The 22,820-nt window shown below is 49.4% G+C and overlaps 1 protein-coding gene across 1 annotated transcript in view; it reads right to left on the bottom strand.

The window, feature by feature from the left end:
- Window positions 1–22,820, bottom strand: part of ACVR2A (activin A receptor type 2A) — an 84,995-nt gene that overhangs the window by 30,318 nt on the left and 31,857 nt on the right. The gene's annotated exons all lie outside the window — the stretch shown is intronic.

The following is a 22,820-nucleotide window of genomic DNA, read 5'->3' as shown; positions in this document are numbered from 1 at the left end:
GAAAAACGTGTTTTCAGAGTTTCACATTTCTCAGTACGCTTCTGATCTGCAGTATCTGGATTAAAAAAAAAAAAATTAGGAACCAAGCTGGAAAAGAAGGTAAAGTATGAGGCAATCTTAACCCAACACCTTCCTGTACCAGAGAGCTCAACGTGTCCCGCAAGGCCTGTCACATGAAGGCCTTGAAATCGATCAATCATAATTATCAAGCACTTACTGTATGCAGAATGCTATACTAAGTGCTTAAGAGAGTACAATATCAGGGTTGGTAGACACGTTCCCCGCCCTCGGTTCCCCGCCCTCGATGAGCTTCCGGTCTAGAAGGGGACACAGACGTTAATATACATAAATAAATTCCGGGTGTGTACAAAGGGCTGGGGGATGGGGGTTGAGGATGAGGGTGAATAAAAGAAGCAAATCCAAAAGCAAAAGCGACGCAGAAGGGGGCTGGGGGATGAGGGCTCAGTCAGAAGTCTACCCACCCGGAATGGGTGGATAAATCCCAGCCTAGGCTGACAGTGGCCAGCACTGGTCTGCCTTAAACTGAGTCCAGTCCCTGCTCCAAGCCGGACCTGATGGAGGTGAGCACAGAAGCGGGGCTCCCGTGGCCCCGGATTCACCTGACGGAGGCACAAACACAACGGGCCAATGCACTGCCCGGGCACTGCGCCTCCTTCTTCTCCTCCTCCTCCCTGACCGCCCACACCCCACGATACCAGATTCTTGGCCAGCCTCTAATGCCTCAGCCACTTCTTTGGTTCAGGCTCAGAAGGGCAGGGCAACGGCAGTTGGGGCCTCTGGTCCCACACCTCCAGAGGGGAGGAAGCAGACATCCCGGAAGGGCATCCCAAACTGGCTGGGGCATGGTTGGGCTTGTCTGGGAGCCGGCTCCACTCCGAAACCAGAGTCAGACCCAAGGGCACAGAGCCTGGCCGGTATAGGGCTCCCCCCACATCCCACCGGTTCTTCAAATAACTGTGTCCCCCAAACCACGGGGGCCGCGGGGGGTACATGTGGGTGGAGGTTGGCATCATCACAGTGACGGCAAATCGCTTTCTCTGTGGTATCTGTTCAGCGCTTACTATGTGCCAAGCCCCGTTCTAAGCGCTGGGGTAGGTTAATTAGGTCAGTCACAGCCCCCATCCCGCATGGGGCTCACGGTCTAAGTAAGAGGGAGAACAGGGATCGGATCCCCATTTTAAAGTTACGGGAACCGAGGCACAGAAGTGAAGTGATTTGCCCAAGGTCACACAGCAAGCAATTGGAAGAATCAGCATTAGAACTCGGGTTCTCTGACTCCCAGGCCCGTGCTTCTTTCACTGGGCCAGGCTGCTTCTCCAAGTTTTCAACATAAGCCAGTCCCCTACAAATAAACCCCCAGGTTACATATCCCCTCCTCCAATAATCAACTCCTTACATGCCCTTCGGGGAGCAAACAGCAACCGTCCATCTACTCCTAGTAGCAATTCTGGGCTAATTCAGTGGATTGTAAACTCCCTTGTGCCGGGGATCCAGTCTATAAACTCTACTGCACTGGACTTTTCCAAGTGTTCAGTACAGTGTTCTGCCCACGGTACCCGCTCAACAGATATTATTATTGCATTTAAGTGCTTACTACGTGCCAAGCACTGTTCTAAGCACTGGGGTAGATACAAGGTAATCAGGTTGTCCCACGTGGGGCTCAGTGTCTTTATCCCCATTTTCCAGATGAGGTAACCGAGGCACAGAGAAGTGAAGCGGCTTGTCCGAGGTCACAAAACAGACAAGTGGAGGAGCCAGCATTAGAACCCAAGTCCTCTCGCTCCCAAGCCCGTCTGCTTACGAGAGCCTGATAGCCTATTATTCAATCCTATTTATTGAGCGCTTACGGTGTGCAGAGGACCGTACTAAGCTCTTGGGCACTGGCTCAATCTACATTCCCAATTCTCCTTCCACTTATCTGTAAATTATTTCAGTGTAGGTCTCTCCCCCTCCACCAGCTAGATTATGAACTCCTTGAGTGCAAGGATCTTGTCTCCTACCTCTATTCTACTCTCCCAAGCACCTGGTACCGTGCTCTTTACATGGAGGTGAAAAACAAATACTTGCAGAAAAGCAAAGCACCTCGAACAGTCGGTGCTCAATAGATTCCACTGATGGACTGACGGAAGAAGTTGAATCCGGAAAGCCCGACAAAATAAGCTGCATTTTCAGACCTTCCCTCGCTGATGAGATGCAGTAAAACCTCATCGATTTGGATGCCACTAATCAAGAATTTGTGATAGTTTAACCCCTCTCTCCTCTTTCCCCTGCCCTCTCTGGGATCAAAACAAGGAAGTGTTTCATCTCCACTGTGGTTAACAAAGGTTCCATTAAGCTTCAAGCGGTGAGAGATTTGCAGAAATGGGAGGGCGGGGCCGAAGGGAAAAGACCCATTTCCTGCTCTCCAGTTGCTCCAAGCAGATTTCAAGATCAGTGGGAAGACAGCGGGCCGGTGGAGACACTGGAAAGCAAAGCCTACCCTCCACCTACTCGGAGACACAGACCAGCTAAGCAGCTTTTCCAATGCTATCCCATAGTTCAAATAATAATAATAATGTTGGTATTTGTTAAGCGCTTACTATGTGCAGAGCACTCTTCTAAGCGCTGGGAGAGACACAGAGTAATCAGGTTGTCCCACGTGGGGCGCACAGTCTTAATCCCCATTTTACAGATGAGGTAACTGAGGCACAGAGAAGTGAAGTGACTTGCCCACAGTCACACAGCTGACAAGGGGCAGAGCAAAATGCTTCACTCCTTCAGTGGTGATTAAATATCGGTCCTCCTTTAGATTGTGAGCCCCCACGTGGGATGGGGACTGTGTCTGAATTGTAATAATAATAATGTTGGCATTTGTTAAGCGCCTACTATGTGCAGACCACTGTTCTAAGCGCTGGGGTAGATACAGGGTAATCAGGTTGTCCCACGTGAGGCTCACAGTCTTAATCCCCATTTTACAGATGAGGTAACTGAGGCACCGAGAAGTGACTTGCCCACAGTCACACTTTCCAAGCGTTTAGCGCAGTGCTCTGCACACAGTAAGCGCGCAGTGGAAAGAGCCCGGGCTTGGGAGTCAGAGGTCGTGGGTTCTTATCCCGGCTCTGCCACTTGTCTGCTGCGTGACCTTGGGCAAGTCACTTCACTTCTCTGGGCCTCAGTTACCTCATCTCTAAAAATGGGGATTAAAAAATGTGAGCCCCACATGGGACAATCTGATTATCCTGTATCTATCCCAGCACTTAGAAGAGTGCCCAGCACATAGTAAGCACTTAATGAATACCATAATTATTATCAATAGATTCAACTGAATGAATGAATTTAGACAGGGCTTTCCCTCTCTCAGTCTGAGTTATTGAGGCTCGACTGCATTTTCCCGTTCTAGGCAGATCCCCGGTATAGAGGGAGGCAAGCTGGTGGATGGCCACAGGGTCACCTCCCCGTGACCTGCCGAACCCCACTTTTGGTAGGGGGATCTGCTTCCTTCCGATGCAGCCTCAGGGTCTGAAAAAGGGTGCGAACTGCATTCTGCCATTCATTGGAACAAGGCAGTTGACATGTTCAAAGTCTCTCCACCTATAAGATAGGCGGGCTGTGTTTTGAGTCCTCTGCTGCACAGGACACCACCACTTGGATTACTAAAACTTAGTTTGGACGGCGGGCAGGGTGGCCTTGCTCGGTCCAAGTTAGGATGTTGTTGGCCGATTTGGCAGCTCACGGTGTAACTCGGTTCATTCGCTCAGCAAAACCCCCGCCCAGCCACCATCAATGGAGCCGTTTTCTAGCTGGACTTGTCCAGAAGGCCCACCGCCTGCAAACTTCACCTCCACCAAGTAGCTCGTTGAGGTAGGAGAAGCTGGGAGAAACAGCATGGCCTAGAAGAAAGAGCCTGGGCCCGGGAGCCAGAAGGACCTGGATCCTAATCCCAGCTCTGCCACTTTGCCGTGTGACCTTGGGCAAGTCGGTTCCCCTCTCTGGGCCTTGACTCCCTCCTCTATAAAATGGGGGTGAAGACCGTGAGGGACACGGGCTGCGTCCAACCCGGTCAGTTTGTTTCTACTCCGGTGCTTAGAACAGTGCCTAGCTCAACCTTTCCAAGCAGCGAACGCTGGGACGGGTAAGCACGGGTGCAAAATGACAGATGTTGAAAAAAACGCTTCCGTCCTGATAACGACCCAACGAAAGCTGAGCTACTGCTTTTCCCACAGAAAGGAAGCAATAGCCTTCGAAGGTCCTTCTGAGCCAGAAACAAAAAAAAAAGGATAACTCGGCAAGGGGAATTACATTGACTACTCAGCCGGTTGAGCTGACGCAAAGGGTTTTTCAACGGAGGAACCCCAAGTACTTGATCAGTTTCATCGCTTCTCAGAGGAACAAGCCGGATATCGAACGAATCGACCGAAGTCAATCGGGAGGCGGGGAGAGGCTTCCTTACCAGGGGCAGGGTGAAAGAAAAAATTAAGATTGCCTAGGACTGAGAGAAGAAAATTGTGAGGGATCGGGTGGAAGACCACAAAACTCTGGAAGGGGTGAAAATGGGACTGTTCCTCATCAAAACCTGCTAGTCAATCGTATTTATTGATCGCTTACTGTGTGGACAGCACTGTTCTAAGCGCTCGGGACAGAACTCTAACAACAAGCTTACAGTCTGGAGGGGCGCAACACCCATTTAAGCCTGAAGTCGGTGGGTGTAAAACAAAAGGAAATTCTTTTTCATACAGCAGGTAATACTGGAGGGGCTAACAGAAGGGAGGAGAAAAAAAGAGAAGGAGGATGGGGAGAGGCATAGACCAGGATAATCCAAAACACCGGCTAGGCAGTTCCTGAATGAGAGTGTTGGCTGTATTTAGCTGTAGTGCCTCGCTAGAAATGAGCGGGCTAAAGCCCTTTAGACCAATGCAATATTTTCTGAGCAGATCACGTTCTCACCACCCTCGGCCCCACAACCATTCATTTTTAGCCCTAGTCCTGGTATTTGACTCTAATTACGGGCGAGTGGAATACTTAATCCCCTAGACCACACTCCCACTCTCATTCTTCAAAGTGATAAAGGGTCCCAAGGTCTCCTTCCGACTGATAGCCAACAGGAGAAACCCGTTGAACCCCACCTTGGGGTGGCATTATAAATCTGGGGTGGAATGAGCCACAAAGCCAGGCTTAAACCTGCTTCGGGTTGCCGAACTGAAGGAGGCAGATGGACGAAAAAATAAGCCACCGGCTACAAAAAGAGGAAGTTTCTTGAAGAAAATCTCGTTTTCGGCCCAAATCTTGCCAGGCAAGCCCAACGTTAGGTGGTGAGCTACCAGTTTCCGGATTCCGGGTGATTAGATTTGGGTGAGGGTGGGTGAGGGGGTGGGGAGATGTCACAATTGTAATCTTAGCAGCAAATGAGGAACTGGGAGATGAATGAGCAGAGTCTTTGGAGAGGAAAATTTCACCTGCTCACCTTGCCGGTTTGAGGTTCCGGATCAAACAGGTTAAGGGGAAGTGATAGATTCACTCTTTCCTCCCAGCCCAACATCACTGCGGCACCCCATTATCCCCTGATCCCCAGAAGCAGGCCCCCCCATTTCTGAACTTATCAGAGACAGAGAAAAAAGAAAAAAAACCACAGTGAGGATGTTTCAAGAGCCACTTGTCTGCTCTGTCACCTTGGGCAAGGCACTTCACCTCTCTGGGCCTCAGTTACCTTATCTGTACAATGGGGAATAAGACTGTGAGCTCAATGAGGGACAAGGACTGTGTCCAACCTGATTAGCTTTTATCTTGCCCAGTGCTTAGTACAGTGCTTGGCAGATGGGGGGGGGGGGAAGGGGAGAGAGAGCATTTCCAGAACTGGGAGTCCACATTTGGGGGTGGAGGGAAGGAGAGAAGGGGGACCCCTGGGGGTGTGCAAACCTGCCCCAACCAGCACACATCTCGACAGCCAAACACACGTCTGATGTGTCCGGGCTTCCCTTTCTTCCTTCCTTTCCTTTAGATGCAGAGACTTAGGCAAGGAGTTGGTGTCTTTGACTTAGTAATAAGGATGGCGTTTGTTACGCGCCTACAATGTGCCAAGCATTGTTTGAAGCGCTGGGGTAGATACAAGGGTAGTCAGGTTGTCCCACGTGAAACTCACAGTCTTAATCCCCATTTTCCAGATGAGGTAACTGGGGCCCAGGGAAGTGAAGTGACTCACCCAAGGTCACAGAGCAGATAAGTTGAGGAGGCAGAATTAGAACCCATGACCTTCCGACTCCCAGGCCCATGCTCTAACCACTACGCCACGATGCTTCTCTTAATGACTTGACGGTGGGCCGGTCCTGAATTGGCCTGAATTGACACCCAGATGTGAACAGTCCGCAGAGTTTAAGAGACAATAAATGTTCTATTGCACTTTCCCCAGCACTTAGTACAGTGCTCTGCCCACAGTAGGTGCTCACTAAATACTACTGATTGACCGACTGATGATTGAACTTATCTGTGCCCCGAATGGTCTTTGCAACTGGGGATGTGGCCTGATCCCGCTATGGTTGAGCCCAGGTGGGCCTTTGAGCCTTTCCGGGAGCAGACCACCCCCCAATCCCCACCCACCCCGTGATCATCCCTACTCACCTTTGTCCCTCTGCCCCCCACCCCCCGATGGAGACGTAAGGATCGTACCAAGAACATGTACCTGCAATACTGCCTGCCTCCCCACTTCCCTTTGCATATCTAGACCTGCCTGAAATGGGGAAAAAGAAGAGTTTGGGCAGTTCGAGTGACACCGATGAGCGGCAGGGCGGAGGAGTTTGTGGAGCAACTCGTGTCGGAGGGGATGTTGAGGGGCGGGTGGACAGAAGGGGTCCAGCTCAGCCCATGGGGGGTTGTGGAGAAGCCACCTCTAGGGGTTCCCCAAGGTTTTGGCCGCGGGGCGTGCTTATCAGCTTATAGGGAGTGTTGGCTGCAGATACGGACTCCACCCCCACCCCCTCCGAGGGGCTAACTAAGGCCATGGGCATGACCATCTCGGATATTCATTCTGCCCACTTTCTTCGGTCAGAGGAGGCAAAGTATGCCGTCCAACCACCCGTCATCCCAAGCCAACAGCCTGCCGCTCTCACACTTCCAACGCTACCTTTCTAATGTGACAAGTCACTGGTTAGAATGCACTCGGCTGGTTCAGGATATTCAACGGAGAAACGATCCTTTTTTGCGGGGAGAGGATGTCAGAGAATTGGGATGGGGGAGCGGGGCAGCCTGCAGCTTCCTAGAGAAGCAGCGTGGCTCAGGGGAAAGAGCACGGGCTTTGGAGTCAGGGGTCATGAGTTCGAATCCCAGCTCTGCCACTTGTCAGCTGGGTGACTGTGGGCAAGTCACTTCACTTCTCTGGGCCTCAGTTACCTCAACTGTAAAATGGGGATTAAAGGTGTGTGAGCCCCACCTGGGACAACCTGATGACCCTGTATCTCCCCCAGCGCTTAGAACAGTGCTCGGCACATAGTAAGAGCTTAACAAATACCAACATTATTATTATTAGTTGGGACAGCTGTTGCTGCAGGGCAAGGGGGAAGATTAGGGAACAAAAGCAGGACAGGCTGACATCCTTAGATCAACAACCGAGGCAGTGCTTATGGCTGCTGGGATCCCTAGTGCTGCAGTGCCTGGGGAAATAGGGGCAGGAGGGGAAAACGAGGGGTGGGCTCCCTGGACTCCATGACTTCCTGCAAAATTCACTCCTCGGGCCTCACCCCCCATCCCGACCCTACAAACTGCTCTGGGGAGCCCAAGGTTGGAGCTTCCTCGCAGGCTTCTGGAGAAGCGAGTAGCCACCAGGACGGAGAAAAGGCGTGGAAGTCAGCACGACCTGGGTTCTAATCCCGGCTCCGCCGCTTGTCTGCCCCGTGACCTTGAGCATGTCACTTGGCTTCTCTGAGCTTCTGCTAACTCATCTGCAAAACGGGGGTTGAGACTGTGAGACCCATGTGGGACCAGGGATCGTGTCCAACCTGATGAGCCTGTATCCACCCCAACACTTAGTACAGTGCCCGGCACATAGTAAGCACTTAAATACCACATGACAAAACAAAAAACTGGCAAATTCCTATTCTCTCCAGGTGGAGTATGGGCGGGATGTATGGGATGGAGGAATAGTGGAGGGGGAAGGAGGAAAGGACAAGTTCGAGTTTTGATCCATCAAATATATATATATATCAAAATATATCAATATATATCAATATATATCTATATCTATATCTATATCTATATCTATATATATATATATACACATATATCAGTGGTCCAGGGCAGGTTCAGAGCCATCTGAACAGCATGGCTCAGTGGAAAGAGCATGGGCTTTGGAGTCAGAGGTCATGAGTTCAAATCCCAGCTCTGCCACTTGTCAGCTGTGTTACTGTGGGCGAGTCACTTCACTTCTCTGTGCCTCAGTTATCTCATCTGTAAAAGGGGGATTAAGACTGTGAGCCCCACGTGGGACAACCTGATTCCCCTGTGTCTACCCCAGTACTTAGAACAGTGCTCTGCACATAGTAAGCGCTTAACAAATACCAACATTATTATTATTATTATTATTATTATCTGATAGCCTTGCCCTAGTGATGGGGTTCTTTGGGCAAGATCTGGCCTTTGGGCTTTAGGGTGCCAACCTCCAACTGGTGGTCAATTGCTGGGTGGCCACTGGCAGGTTACCATTTGGCTAACCACTTTGTTTCAGGCTCCAAAAATTGAAACTGCTTTCTCCCCCGAAAAGCTCCCAATAGACACCCTCTCCCTCAATTTCCTCCTCCAGCCTCCTCTCATCATCTATTTATTTATTTATTAAGCGCTTACCATGTGCAGAGCCCTGTACTATGGAGTTGAGAGGGTACACTACAATAAGAGTTGATAGATACGTTCCCTGCTCACCATGAGGATTTCACTGCCTGAAGAGTAATCTCTACTTAAGCACAGGGGTTTCAAAGGAAAGGGGTTGTAGAAAAATGGGGTCCAGACCTGCTCCATATGAAATATGTGGGGCATTAAACCAAATGGGTGGAGGTTAGTTCGGCCGAGCCAAACTGGATTTGGCTCCCTTGGCTCAGGCCTCATAAAACGCTTAGTACAGTGCTCTGCACGCAGTAAGCACTCAATAAATACGCCTCAATGAATGAATGAATCCAGTCTGGGTTCAGTTTTCTGACGACTGCCCGTTCAGATCATCGGCTGGCTTCTCTGTCCGTCAACATAATAATAGCAATAATATGGTACTTGCTAAGCGCTTACTATGTACCAAGCGCCGTTCTAAGCACTGGGGTAAATACAAGTTAATCAGGTTGGACACATAGGCTCACGCTCTTAATCTCCATTTTACAGATGAGGTGACTGAGGAAGTGAAGTGACTTGCCCCAGATCATGTAGCAAACAAGTGACAGAGCCGGGATTAGAATCCAGGTCCTAGTGACTCCCAGGCCCGTGCTCTATCCTCTAAGCCGTGCTGCTTCTACGCAGACGAGTTCTCTGAGGAGAAGACGCCTCGGTGAGGTGCACTTTCTGGGATTTGTTTGTAAAGAGAAGTGCAACAAATCCCGGTGAAATGAATACCTACAAGTTGATTCATGTGCCTGCTAGATTGACTAATCTAGGTCTTCCAGCGGAGGTTAATTAGATTCCTTTTTTTGCTAGCCGCCAACTTCCCACTCAGAATTAATGGGATGAAAAGTAGCATCCAAAATGAAAATCAAAAAGGAAATGAAAAACAGAGTAACTAAGCAATGAGGACTGAGTCTTCACGCCGATCAAGACGCCCAAGCGAGGCATTTACATGGCAGTTCTTAGTAAATCTGAGAACGAGCTGATCGCAAATCTCTGCTACGCCGACAAGACCGTCACTGGGTGTCGGGCATCTTGCTGCGTTACCTCTCTAGGATCGGTAAAATTGCAGTAGACAGTGCTCTTTTGATGACCGGGGGAGATCCCCTGGCTTGTGAGCTCGTTGTGGGCAGGGACATTTCTGCCAATTCCGTCTTCTCCCAAGGGCTTTAGTGCTCTGCATACAGTAAGCGCTCAATAAATACCACCGTCGATGATGACGGGGCAGAGATTTCTGCCAGGTCTCAGTTCAAAGGTACCGAAAACCAGGCAGACCTGCAAGTAAATGTTGGTCCCAGGCGGCTGTGGAAGAGTCGGCCGAGCCCAGTGGCTAGGTGGGCAGAAGAGTCAAATCGAAGATCAACATACAGAATTTGACTTTTGTTAAAAAAGCGCATGGTGCTTTCTAAACCAGAAACCCAGAAAAACAGTTAAGATACAACCTGCGCAATGTACTGAGCAAAGACAAGCTTGGGAAAGAGGGCTAGGGTAGAGGTGGGAGGGGAAGGAATGAGGAGCGTTATAATCAATCGTGTTCACTGACCACTTACTGTGTGCAGAGCACTGTACTGGGCAGTTGGGAGAATACAATAAAACAATATAAAAGACACATCCCTTTTCATTCATTCTTTCAGTCGTATTTATTGAGCGCTTACTGTGTGCAGGGCACTGGACTAAGCGCTTGGAATGTACAATTCGTCAATAGAGACAATCCCTGCCCAACAATGGGCTCATAGTCTAAAAGGGGGAGACAGACAGCAAAACAAAACTAGTCAGGCATCGATGCCATCAAAATAGATATAGACACATCACTAATAAAATAGTAATAAATAATATATACAAATATACACAAGTGCTGTGGGGAGGAGAAGGGGGTAGAGCAGAGGGAGGGAGTAGGGGGAATGGGGAGGGGAGGAGGGGCAGAGGGAAAGGGAAGGCTCGGTCTGGGAAGGCCTCCTGGAGGAGGTGAGCTCTCAGTAGGGCTTCGAAGGGGGAAGAGTGTCACTTTGGCGGATGAGGAGGGAGGGCATTTCAGGTCAGCGGGAGGACGTGGGCCAGGGGTCGACGGCAGGACAGGTAAGAACGAGGCACAGTGAGGTCAGCGGCAGAGGAGCGGAGTGTAGGGGGTGGGCAGTAGAAAGAGAGAAGAGAGGTGAGGTAGGAGGGGGCAAGGTGATGGAGAGCTTTGAAGCCAAGAGGGAGGAGTTTTGCCTCATGCAAAGGTGGACTGGAAGTTTTTGAGGAGGGGAGTGAAATGTCCAGAGCGTTTCTGCAGAAAGATAATCCGGGCAGCGGAGTATAGACTGAAGCGGGGAGAGACAGGAGGATGGGAGATCAGAGAGGAGGCTGAGGCAATAATCCAGTCGGGCTATTATGAGAGATTGTACCAGCAAGGTAGCAGTTTGGAAGGAGAGGAAAGCTCGCTGCCCACCACGAGTTTACAGTCTACTGGACTAGCTTACAGTCTCTTTCTCCCAAGTGTCAAGGACAGTGCTCGGCACCTGGAAAGCGCCCGATAAATACCACTGATCCGCCGGTCCTGGAGGGGAAGGAGTTGGGAGACGGAGTTCATACGTACAGCAGGCGTAGCGGGGAACCCTCCGCTGGGCCACTCATCTTCCTCGGCCCGGCAGCTCACTGGCCCCACAAACAGCCCTGGACTCTCCGGCCCCCGTAAGACCCGGACGCAGCCTCAGACCTTCCCTCTACCACCTGAGAAAATGCTCGGCGGCCTCTTCCCCCCCTTCCACATCACAGTGGCTGGGACTTTGACAGGTAGGAACCCGGGCAACCCTAATGTGCATCCGCAAGGGTGTGGGCTGGGTCGGACCTGCCTTTCAGCCTGCTGAATCGGGCAGTTCTATTTATTGGGTGCTCACTGTGTGCAGAGCACTGGATTAAGGCACTTGACAGCTCTCTCCCTTCTCTCCCTCCGGGGGTCTGGTCTGCTGCTGGGCGGATGTCCTCCAGAAAACACTTGAAGACTTGTGGGTTCCCCTCAGGCAGGCTTTGTTTTGGCAAGACAGGGGACCCTTTCCCTCCGGGGAGGGGCCCGGGGACGGGGCTAGTCCACGGCGAGACCCAGCCGGCCACGGTCCCCTGGATCCCTGGCAGGCCGGGGAGTGGCGAACTCAAATTTATTTAAACAAAACAAACAAAACCCAAAGTCCTGTGGAGCTCTGCTAAAAGCCCCAGCTCTGTCAACCTGAATATGAGCTTTTTAAAACTATGCACTTTTTTGTTACTACCAAACAATCAGTTTAAAACCCATATACACAAACAGCTTCTGGCACCTTTCCCAGAAAATGTTAAGCTAAGAACACACTATTTATTCCATGAGGCCTGACAATTATTATTGAAAAAAAAAATCTCTTTCATCTAAGCACAGTAACCCAAATAACACACAAACTGTACACAGAATTCAAATACGCTCTAGCTCCCATGGGTTCATCACACTGGCTTTGGGGAAGGGGCGGTGGGGGTGGCGAAGAGGAGCAACACAACAGGGGAAAACTGGGGTGGGGGGGGTCACAGGTAACTTGCTTCACACGCTTCAGCATCACCACCCCGGTATAAGATGGTTACAGGCAGGGAATGTGTCTTCTAATTCTGCTTTATTGTTCTCTCCCATGTGCTTAGTACAGTGCTCTGCACAGAGAAAGCGCCGAAAAAATACCACTGATGGATTGACAGAGTGGCCGGTGTTGCCAGGCAGAGACCCATCTTGCCTGCTGCTCAAGACAAATGGGATTAAAATTCATTACTCCAACTTCTGGAGGTTACAGAAACAATATAGTGAAATTTCCCTGTATCTGGAGCTGATAGCCACGCTGCTAAGGGCCTTCGGCGAACCTGCTCATTGAAACCACTTCCGCTGCACTGTAGTCGCTCAACACTTACTATTTGCTCTGTCCCTAGTAAATGCTCCATAAATACCACTGATTGACTGTGTCTCTCACTGACTCCTTTCCCTGAACTGAAAATCTAGTTTTTATAAACATAAGAATTTCAAATATTGGAAAGATTGGACTTTGGCCTCCTTTCTTGAAATCAGATCTTTCCTGGTTGAGATAAGTAGTCGAGCAGCCCCTGAATTAGGAAACGTTTCCTCGGCAAGAATCAACTCCGGTGATACCGCTTTCTTTCCCGAACCTTCCTTTTGCATTCACAGGGAAAGACTGGTTGAAAATTCATAAAAATAAAAGAGTTGACATGTTCAGAGAAAATAATTACAAAGAACTCATTGGCAGACAGGAACACGAGAAAACACTCTTTTTTTTTTTTTAAAGTGAATGCTGCCTCTTAGAAAAACTCAACAATAAAAAATTCAAAGAGGGCTGAGAAAAAACGAATAAAACACTCACTGCTAAAATCCTTATTTCTGTCAAGTTTCCTCTCGTCTTCCATGGGAGATGTCAGATCTGGGATGCTGTTTTGAAAGGTAACTGTTCTCCAAACTCCACAGTGAACGCTCTCATTTATTGTGGTGGGGGGTAATTTACAGAAATCTCAGTGGAAAGTGGAACAAAGCAGAATAATAGCACACACCTTCTAAAAGCTATTCCTATACAGGGCAAACTATAAGATTAACAAGAGATACTCTACACTAAATTGTAAACTCCCTCTAAACGGGAAGTTCATTGTAGACAGAGAACGTCTTTGGGAGCCAAAAGGGCCTGGGTTCTAATCCCGGCTCTGTCACCTGTCTACTATGTGACCTTGGGCAGGTCGCTCCACTTCTCTGGGCCTCAGTTCCTCATCTGTAAAATGGGGATTTAGAGTGTGAGCCCCACGTGGGAAAGGGACTGTGTCCAACCTGATTAGCTTGTATCTACCCCTGCACTTAGAACAGTGCCTGGCAAATAGAAAGCGCTAAACAAATACCTTAAAAAGAAGAGGTGTCTACCAACGCTGTTATATCGCACTCTCCCAAGCGCTCAGTACAGTGTTCTGCACACGGTAAGGACTCAAACACCACTGATTGATACTGATCGGTTTAACTGCATCTAACAACTAGGCGTTCTTCCATTTTTCCTAGGTAAGCTGGTGGACCTTCTACAGGCCATAGCTGGTCTCTCTGGATCCGTCATCTGAGAGGCTGAAAGGGATTCAGTAGCTGAATCCAAATTTATCCCAGATTCACGGCAGCAGAATGATAAAAAAATAAGATCTTGACTTTGTAGAACACTTTCCTGTTTCCATCAATGATCTGTTTACGCCCACCACTTTCACGGTAAGGTAGGATACACCTGTTTGGAGAACTGGAATTGATAGTTCTCTTTACAGATTTGAAGCCACGTGGGGATTTCAGGGGAACGATCACTTCCATTTGCGCGGGTGAACCCGATGGGGGTCCCAAGAAACAGTCCGTCTCCCAGACTTGGTTCCTTTCTCCAAACAAACATTAGCCAACACGTGTACCTGCTGGGTAAGATGCCCCAGAACACCTTCTAGGACTTCAGTACAGAGAGAAAGAAAAACAGAGAGAGTGTGATTGAGTTACCATTTCCTTTTCCCAGCAGGACACTGATCAGAATTCAGTTGGGTGAGAAGAGAAGCAGAAGGTGCCAGAGCTAACTGGCGATACGAGAGCAATGGACTCAGAATTTAACCACTAGGCTTAGTTAAAACCTTATTCTACTTAAACAATTTTTCTGTCTCCCTTTGGGAGCATGGCAGAGGCAGTTCTGATGAAACCAATCCACAAGAGTGTAAAGGGGTTGGGAATGTACTGTTTTACGGCCATACTGGCTGAAATTAAGTTTCCGGAAAATGCTTGAGAAAGATTTGGAACCATTTCCACGAGACCCAAACACAGAGAGAAAAATGCAAAACGCCGCCTAAGGGCTTCTATTTCCAAAACTCTTCCTCCGTCCCCGTGGCCTGGCAAATTCAGTGGACATTCCTCACCCCTGGACGGGCCGGTCTAAAGGCGCGGAGAGCGTGAGTAACTGCGAACACTAAGGCCTTACGCAGAAGGAGTCTGTTCCCTGCCAGCACATACTAAATACCGGGAATCCGCTACAGCCGGCACAGAACTATTGAACCATTCCAGTTCTGTCGTCAAACACGATGGCCGGGGCCAAGATTTCTCAGCCTGACTCAGCTGTCAGGCAGGCTCCCTGCTGAAATCTCGCATCTGCATCTCCAAGTCTGGCCTGGCTCTCCTATCGGTCGCAATAGTACAGGAAGCTCCCGGGAGGAGGGCTCCGTCGCCCCCGACCCCCCGATTTGCTATAAGATGCCCGACCAGGTCCGAGGCTCCCGGCCTCGACCTTGCCTGTGCTGTTTCCGTGAGTGGTGGGTGGCTACCTGGGAAATGGGTGGTCTAAACCATCGCAGCATCCGTAGGGTAGTGACTTAAACGAGGCACATTAGAGCCCAGCACCTTCTCTGGGCAAATTCTTTGGTACTGGACTCTCCCAAGCACTTAATACAGTGCTCTGCATGTGGTAAGCACTCAGTAAATGGCACTGACTGATTGATAAGCTTGCCCACGCCTCCCTATAGAGATGGTGGGGAAGGCAGCAGGCGAGGGGAGAGGACGGGATGGCCAGGTCACGGTGGAGAGAACATTGGGAGGTGCCAAGATGGCAGAGAATTTTCCCAGAGTCCTTTCCCACAGGACACATAACTTGGCACTGCAGTGGGAATGAATTTTGTTTATTTAGCACCTCCTTGTGCAGTGCAGTTGGGGGGGGGTGTGAGTATGGGAGGGGGACCAGGGAGGGGCCTGAGGGGAATTACAAGAGAAGTGGACTATTAAGATCAAAAGCTCTGCCCTCTGAAGGGGAGTCAGAGGACGTGGGTTCTAATCCCGGCTCCGCTACTTGTCTGCTGTGTGACTTTGGGCAGGCCACTTAACTTCTCTGTGCCTAGGTTACCGCATCTGTAAAACGGGATTTACGACTGTGAGCCCCACGGGGGACAACCTGACTACCTTGTATCTAGCGCTTATCTAAGTGCTTGGCACATATTAAGCGCTTAAATACCATTATTATTATCATAATTAATGGAGAAGGGCTGGGTCACTCATCCATTCATTCACCTTTGCATTCTTGCTCAGAGGGGCGGGGAGGGGGTTTGGGTGTGAGTCTCCCCAGCGGGGGTCCGCTGCTTGTAAAGAACTTGCTTGTAAAGAACCAGTCTGTGCACAAAGTTTCCTTACATTTCCCAGATGCCCATTATTTGGGAAAACATCAATAAAAACCGGCCAGCTGGTTGAAAAAAATAGAGCAGGCTGAAGATCCAATTCACAGCCTTGTCTTTATGCACTCTAAAACCTGGAATGTGCTCACCTCGCTACGAGGAATGACTTAATCAAAACACTCAATTACCATTTAGCCATCCTGACAAATTCTGTCTCTATGACTTGGCTTCAGTTGAATAAGTTCTTAGAGTAAGGTAAAGAAACCTCTAGAACAAACTCCAGAAGAAGAGAACGGCACTAAGAATCCCATCAGTCAACGTGGGCAAAATAAAATCCCAACAACAAACTACCAGATTTCTGGGAATTCCCTATGTTGCAGTTTAACAGAAAAATTATGGATCATTTTCTAAAAACAGGCTTCCAATATTGCTGACATAGCCATGCATTTCTGGCTAAACTGAAACTGAATCAAAGTGGAAATGGCAATAATCGTCCATTTAAATACAATATTGCTCTGAAAACAAGACTTCCCAATTTTTAGTTGTAGAAAACAAAGGGTGACTTGAAAAAAAAAGCCTCAAACAATTACAATACACTTGTCATACATCATCTGTCCTAGCTGCAAGAAGACAATGGGCAGATAGTGGAAAACCCAGAGGGTCACACTTCTCCGAGGAAACCACCCAATCCTTAAATCCCTGCCTGTGCTGATTCTGGAAGCTCTCGGGCACCAGTGGATCAAGTTCAGTTCCTGAGGAAATCCATGCAGTTTTTTGCAGGTGCCACAGTGATTCCAAAGCCAGTCCTGGGTAAGTTCCAGTTTACTCTCCTGGAGAGAGGCTAAGTTTAGCTGCCTTTTTATGCCTGGAGGTGTAAATTTACCTGCTTTGTGGCACCTGTGTGTCTGCCTGCAAATGGGGGCTGAGAGAAGGGGAGAATGAATCCGAGGGATGAGAAGGGATGAAAGAATGAGGGGCAGGGACAAAGATGAGGGGAGAACAACGGAAGCTTCACTGGAAATGATGACCGCGCCGACGGGGAACTCATGAGAACCCATTCAAAGTAGATCATTTTTTCCATTTGAGACCGATTTTTGAGGGGCTATTCTTAAATCCGGGAGAGTCTTGGGTTTAGTTATTTCGGAGGGAAATATTACTGATTCTTCCACTAGACACAAGAAAGATCAACAACAAGTACTACAAAACGAGAGTTTGACTTCGGTAATTATTTAGACTGTTCTACATTGCCAATTACCAATTAGTCTTTACTGGTTAGAAAAAGCAACACCAGTTTGAATCAAGGATCAAAGGTGGAGCAGAATAGACAGGGAGTCTAGGCCAGGCTATGAAGCACATAAAACAACATCTGCAAAGCACATTAAGTCACACTCTGAGTCCACAATCTTATCTCCCCAAACCAAGGGAAATGACTTGCCCTTGAAACATCATGCTTACATGCCGGACAAAACATGCTTAATTTAGCACTTGAATTGTTAATTGTGTGGGCATCGATCTTTTTTGTGAATGTGAGGTTTAAAGTGTTAAGGGCATCATACAATTTCAAAAGCATTCAATGGCAAAACAGACTGAAAAGGATGTTTTAAGTCTTGTGGTTATGTTCTGGACTGATGCCTACTGCCACGGATCGGTACAACTAGAAAGCTGGATGGCAGTGCTAACTCTGTTCTTACAGCCTGGGAGTCAGAAGACCTGGGTTCTAATCTCACTTTCCTGCTGGGTGACCTTGGGGAAATCACAACTTCTCCTTGTCTCAGTTACCTCCCCTGTCAAATGGGATTACAGGGACTGTCAGCCACATGTGGGACACGGACTGTGTCCAACCTGATTATCGTTTACTAGCCTCAGCGCTTAGTAAAGTACCTGGCACCTGGAAAGCGCTTAAATAGTTTCTTTTTTTTAAGGGCAAGGCACAAATGCTAATCAGGGGTGGAGTTTTTCAACCTCTGTGGTCACAACTCAATTCTAATTAAAAAAAAAATCATCTTGACAAGGGACTTGTGGCTTTTGACAGCTCTCACCTTGAATTCTACACCGTCTTATCCACCCACACGTTTATCTTTAAAGCCATTATCCTCTTAAAAGACCAAAGAATCACAGGGCTCAGAACATAATTACAGGGGCTATTAAATGCACTCTCTATTTGGGAAAGTCTAAACCATGGGAGGAGAAGAAACTTGTGACCAGAGGACTTTGGCTAGCTGTTGATGTGTCACGGAAAGCTTGGATGGGGCACTCTTTCTTCCTAGATAATACCGAAACCATTCTTCAACAAGGTACTTAGCTACGGCTAGAGAAGGCAAGTTTGGGAAGGAGGCCTCCTCTTTTTGTTATTGTCGGTTTATTTGGTTTTTTAGTGGAATTAGTTAAGCGCTTACTGTGCCAGACGTTGTGCTAAGTACTGGGGTAGATACAGGCTGATCAGGTCGGACACAGTCCATGACCCAGGTGGGGCTCACAGGTTTAATCCCCATTTTACAGATGATACAGAGGTAACTGAGGCCCAGATAAATTCACTGATTTACCCAAGGTCACACCGCAGAGGAGGGGCGGAGCTGGGATTAGAACCCAGGTCCTCTGACGCCCCGATCCGTGCTCTTTCCACAAGGCCTCATTCTTGCTGGGCAGAGCAAAATGTAGGTAGTGGGAGAAGGGTGTGGGCCAAGCCGACCTCCATCTCTCCAAACCAAACTCTGCTTGGAGGGGTGGGGGGGGAGAGTCCTAGACTGGAAGCTCCTCGGGGGCAGGGATCGTGTCTACCAACTCTCCTGTACTGCATTCTCCGGAGGGCTCTGCACACAGCCAGCGTTCAATAAATATCACTCGCTGACTGTTTCCGGCCTGTGGGAGGTCGCAATTAGCTGTTCTCAAGGCCACCCATTCTGGTGAGGTTGAAGGAAGTGAGAGGGAGGGGAAAGAAAGAGGAAGGAGGGGGAAGAGGAGAGAGAATGTCTGACTGAGAGGGGGGCTAAAGCGGCACTGCTCAAGTCAACGGACTGAGCTCACCGAGTTAATCCGGACACAGAAGTTGGCGACTTAGAGGCCGACGATTCTAATTCCTGCCCCTCCGCTCCCTTTGTGATCCATACCCGGTGGGAGAAGACCCTCATGACTGACGCTTATGTGTGTACTACTTTTTTGTGTCAATGATTCGTCTGGGTTAAAAATAAAAGGGAGGGGGAAGGATAACAAGTGAAGTCCAACACAGTTAATCCAATTAGAGACCTGCCTATCTGCAGATACCCATGGGCACTTGCACAAATCTTGCAGACGTGGATAAAATTTTGGAACAGGCTGGATGTGGACACAACAGCTGGTGCATGCGGAGAAGACAGGAACCCCACTTCTAAGCATCGTTAAAAAAAAAAAAAACAAGGCCCGTCCGGCGGGCACAGGGCACGGGAGCTGCGCTTTTATACAGCGAGTCAACTCCTCAAGGGGCTGTAAATCTGAAAACAAAACAAAAAAATTGGCAGTAGATTTGGAAGTTAAAATACCCGTTTGAAGTAACTTTAAAAGAGCATTTCACCTACGCTGATGGTCTTTTATCAGTAGGTCATTTGGTTTTTTTGTGAGTCGGGAAGACACCGATAGAGCAGCAGCTGCTTGGCTTGGTGGAAAGAATATGGGTCTGGGAGGCGGGGGGCCTGGGTTCCCATCCCAGCTCCGCCACTTTTCTTTTGTATTTATTTAATTATATTCATGTCTGTCACCCCCCCTCTAGACTGTGAGCTCGTTGTGTAAGGAATGTGTCTGTTGTTACACTGTACTTTCCCAGGCGCCCAGGATGGTGCTTTGCACAAGGTAAGCACTCAGTAAATACGACTGAAGGAACGAATGAACCTTTCTGCTGTGTGACCTCAGGTAGGTCACTTCACTTCTCTGTGCCTTAGTACCTCACCTATAAATTGGAAATTAAGACTGAGCGCCCCGTGTGGGACAGGGATAGCACTTTTGTATATCTGTATGCATTTATTACTCTATTTTATTAATGATGCATATATATCTATAATTCTATTTATCTGTTTTGATGGTACTCACGCCTGTCTACTTGTTTGGTTTTGTTGCCTGTCTCCCCCTTCTAGACTGTGAGCCCGTTGTTGGTTAGGGATTGTCTCTATGTTCGAATTGTATTTTCCAAGGACTTAGTACAGTGCTCTTCACACAGTAAGCGCTCGATAAACACAATTGAACGAACAAGTGAACTTGATTATCCGTGCCATCTACCTCAGGACAGTGCCTGGCACGTGGTGACCACTTAAATACTTCTGATGAGAGAGAAAACGAATACACATCGAAAATGCCGGGGAAGCGGAAATTTGGAGGGAACCAAGAGAGAAGTGAGAAGAAGAGAACTGCTGAGGAAGAGGAGAGCAGTTGATGAGAGGTGTCGGAGAAACAACAGATTACATGGCAGTACAGCTTTCTAGAAACGAAGGCAAGCCGACAGCTACCCTCTCCTCCTTTAGCTGTGCTGTGGGTCACTCGCTTTTTGCAGGAGGTGAACGACATAAGAAGGGCCAGGATGAGGATTAGGTTGGTCAGCACGGTCCAAATTCGGCTTCGACCTTCCCTCCCCATACACTCTAAATGGAAAGGGGGGTGGGAGGGGTTTGGGGGGGTGGGGAGAGTAATCCTCTGCTCTGAACCACTTCTGGGGTAAAGCAGGGTTGGAGCAACAGGTTGAAACTGTAGACTGTAAGCTCCCGGAGGGCAGGGGAATTTGTAGTGTACTCTCCCAACCACTCAGTACAGTGCTCTGCACACAGTCGGCACTCAATAACTACCACTGATTGCTTGATTGGACCCGGAGATTTTTCATGTCTAGTCCCACCCCACAGTCATAACCACTCCCTGCTCAGTACATCCCCTCATCCCACTCTATTCTTAATCCATGGTATTTATTGAGTGCTTCCTGTGTGCAGATGGAGAAGGTGGGCTTGGGGTACTAATATTAATAGTAACAATAATAATCATGGTATTTGTTATGTGATTACTCTGTGCCAGGCACTGTTCTAAGCACCAGACTGGATACAAGTAAATCGGGTTGGATACGGTCCCTGCCCCACATGGGGCTCAAAATCCATTTTACAGATGAGGTATCTGAGGTACAGAGATGGGAAGCGACTTGTCCAAGGTCACACGGCAGACACGCAAGGGTCCCAGTAAGACTTTCAGCCCAGGCCCCAACAACCGGCACAGCCCTCCGACAGCTCCCCTACCGGTTTTACTTTACCGCCCGGGGGGGCTTGGGGGGGAGGAGTGGCCTTCCTGAAGAGTTTTGGCTTCTGTGGTTGTATTGCTTCACCAGCCAGCCCTGACTTCGGCTTCAATTTCCAGTGAGCGGACCGGTTCCAAAATTGGTGTGGATTACAGCTGCCGATAGGCTGCGGAGATATCATCTCCCACAGGCATGCGCACCTGACCAGACGCTGATTTGGAGAGGTAGAGAAGGGCTTTGTTTTAACATCTCGCCCTGGATACTGTGTCACGCACACACACCCCCCTCCGGCCGCTCTCTAATCCCATAAAGCCCTCGTGCTGTTATACCTCTATTACGACGGTTTGCCGAACTGCTCCCGAGGGATCGGCGGGGTTCGAGGCGGGTCCCAGGCTTCCCTGGCCGTCTGCGTTGGCGGAGAGCGAGGAGGTGCTTTCTCCCCGAGGCTCTCAGGAGGGCTGACTCGGACGGACCCACTGGAGGGCTTGGCCCCGTGGGTTTTTGAACCGGACTCCCCGGCTTGGCCGAACCAGGACGCTGACGAGGCCTCAGTGGTCAACCAACGGGACAGAAAGGTCCTCGGAAGGCGGCTTCCTGGCCTGAAGCTTGCCCCCGCTCCCAGTCCCTAAATGAAAACTTGGACCCGGAGGCTGCCAATCGCCTTCCCTCCCATCACTCTGCCCCGCTCCCAGCCCCCTCCTTAGCTCATTCGAATGTCGACGTCGAGGAATAATAATAATAATAATAATGTTGGTATTTGTTAAGCGCTTACTATGTGCAGAGCACTGTTCTAAGCGCTGGGGTAGACACGGGAATCAGGTTGTCCCACGTGGGGCTCACAGTCTTAATCCCCATTTTACAGATGAGGGAACTGAGGCACAGAGAAGTTAAGTGACTTGCCCACAGTCACACAGCTGACAAGTGGCAGAGCTGGGATTCGAACTCATGAGCCCTGACTCCAAAGCCCGTGCTCTTTCCACTGAGCCACGCTGCTTCCCCGAGGAAGGGTCCTGTGCGTACAGAGCCATCGCTGCTGAGGCAACTGAGCCGAAGTGATGGCAGCGGCAGGAAGGCCCGGGGCGTGGCAGACCTACGCCCAGCTGGTTGGCCCTGGGGCTCTGGCCCGCTGTGGGGCATCCTACCATCTGGAGTAGAAGAAAAAGGTCCACCGTGGCCAGGAAGAGAAGAGCTGGGGCAACTGCAGTAGAGTAAGCAGGTCTCGAGCCCTTAAAGTTGCCTCGCCCTCGGCCCTGGGCTTGCTACAAACAATGGTATTGATTGAGTGCCTGCTGTGTGCAGAACATTGGGCTAAGTGCCTGGGAGAGCACGATACAACAGAGCTGGCAGACGGATCCCTGCCCACAAATGATCTTACAGTCTGGGGGGCGGGGGGCAGACATCAATATAAATAAATGGATGTAGAGCCAAGTGCTGTGAGGCTGAGGGTGGGGTGAATACCGAGGTGCCCAAAGGGAGTGGATCTGAGAGCACAGACGAAGCACAAAGGAGAGGGAGTTGGGGAAAATAGGGGCTTAATCGGGGAAGGCCTCTTGGAGGAGAAGTGATCTTAATAAGGCTGTGCAGGTGA

The sequence above is a fragment of the Ornithorhynchus anatinus genome, chromosome 9, assembly GCF_004115215.2.
Source record: "Ornithorhynchus anatinus isolate Pmale09 chromosome 9, mOrnAna1.pri.v4, whole genome shotgun sequence".
In the NCBI taxonomy this organism is placed as follows: Eukaryota; Metazoa; Chordata; class Mammalia; order Monotremata; family Ornithorhynchidae; genus Ornithorhynchus; species Ornithorhynchus anatinus.
The sequence above is the reverse complement of the archived record's forward strand: the minus strand, read 5'-3'. Positions and strand labels throughout refer to the sequence as shown.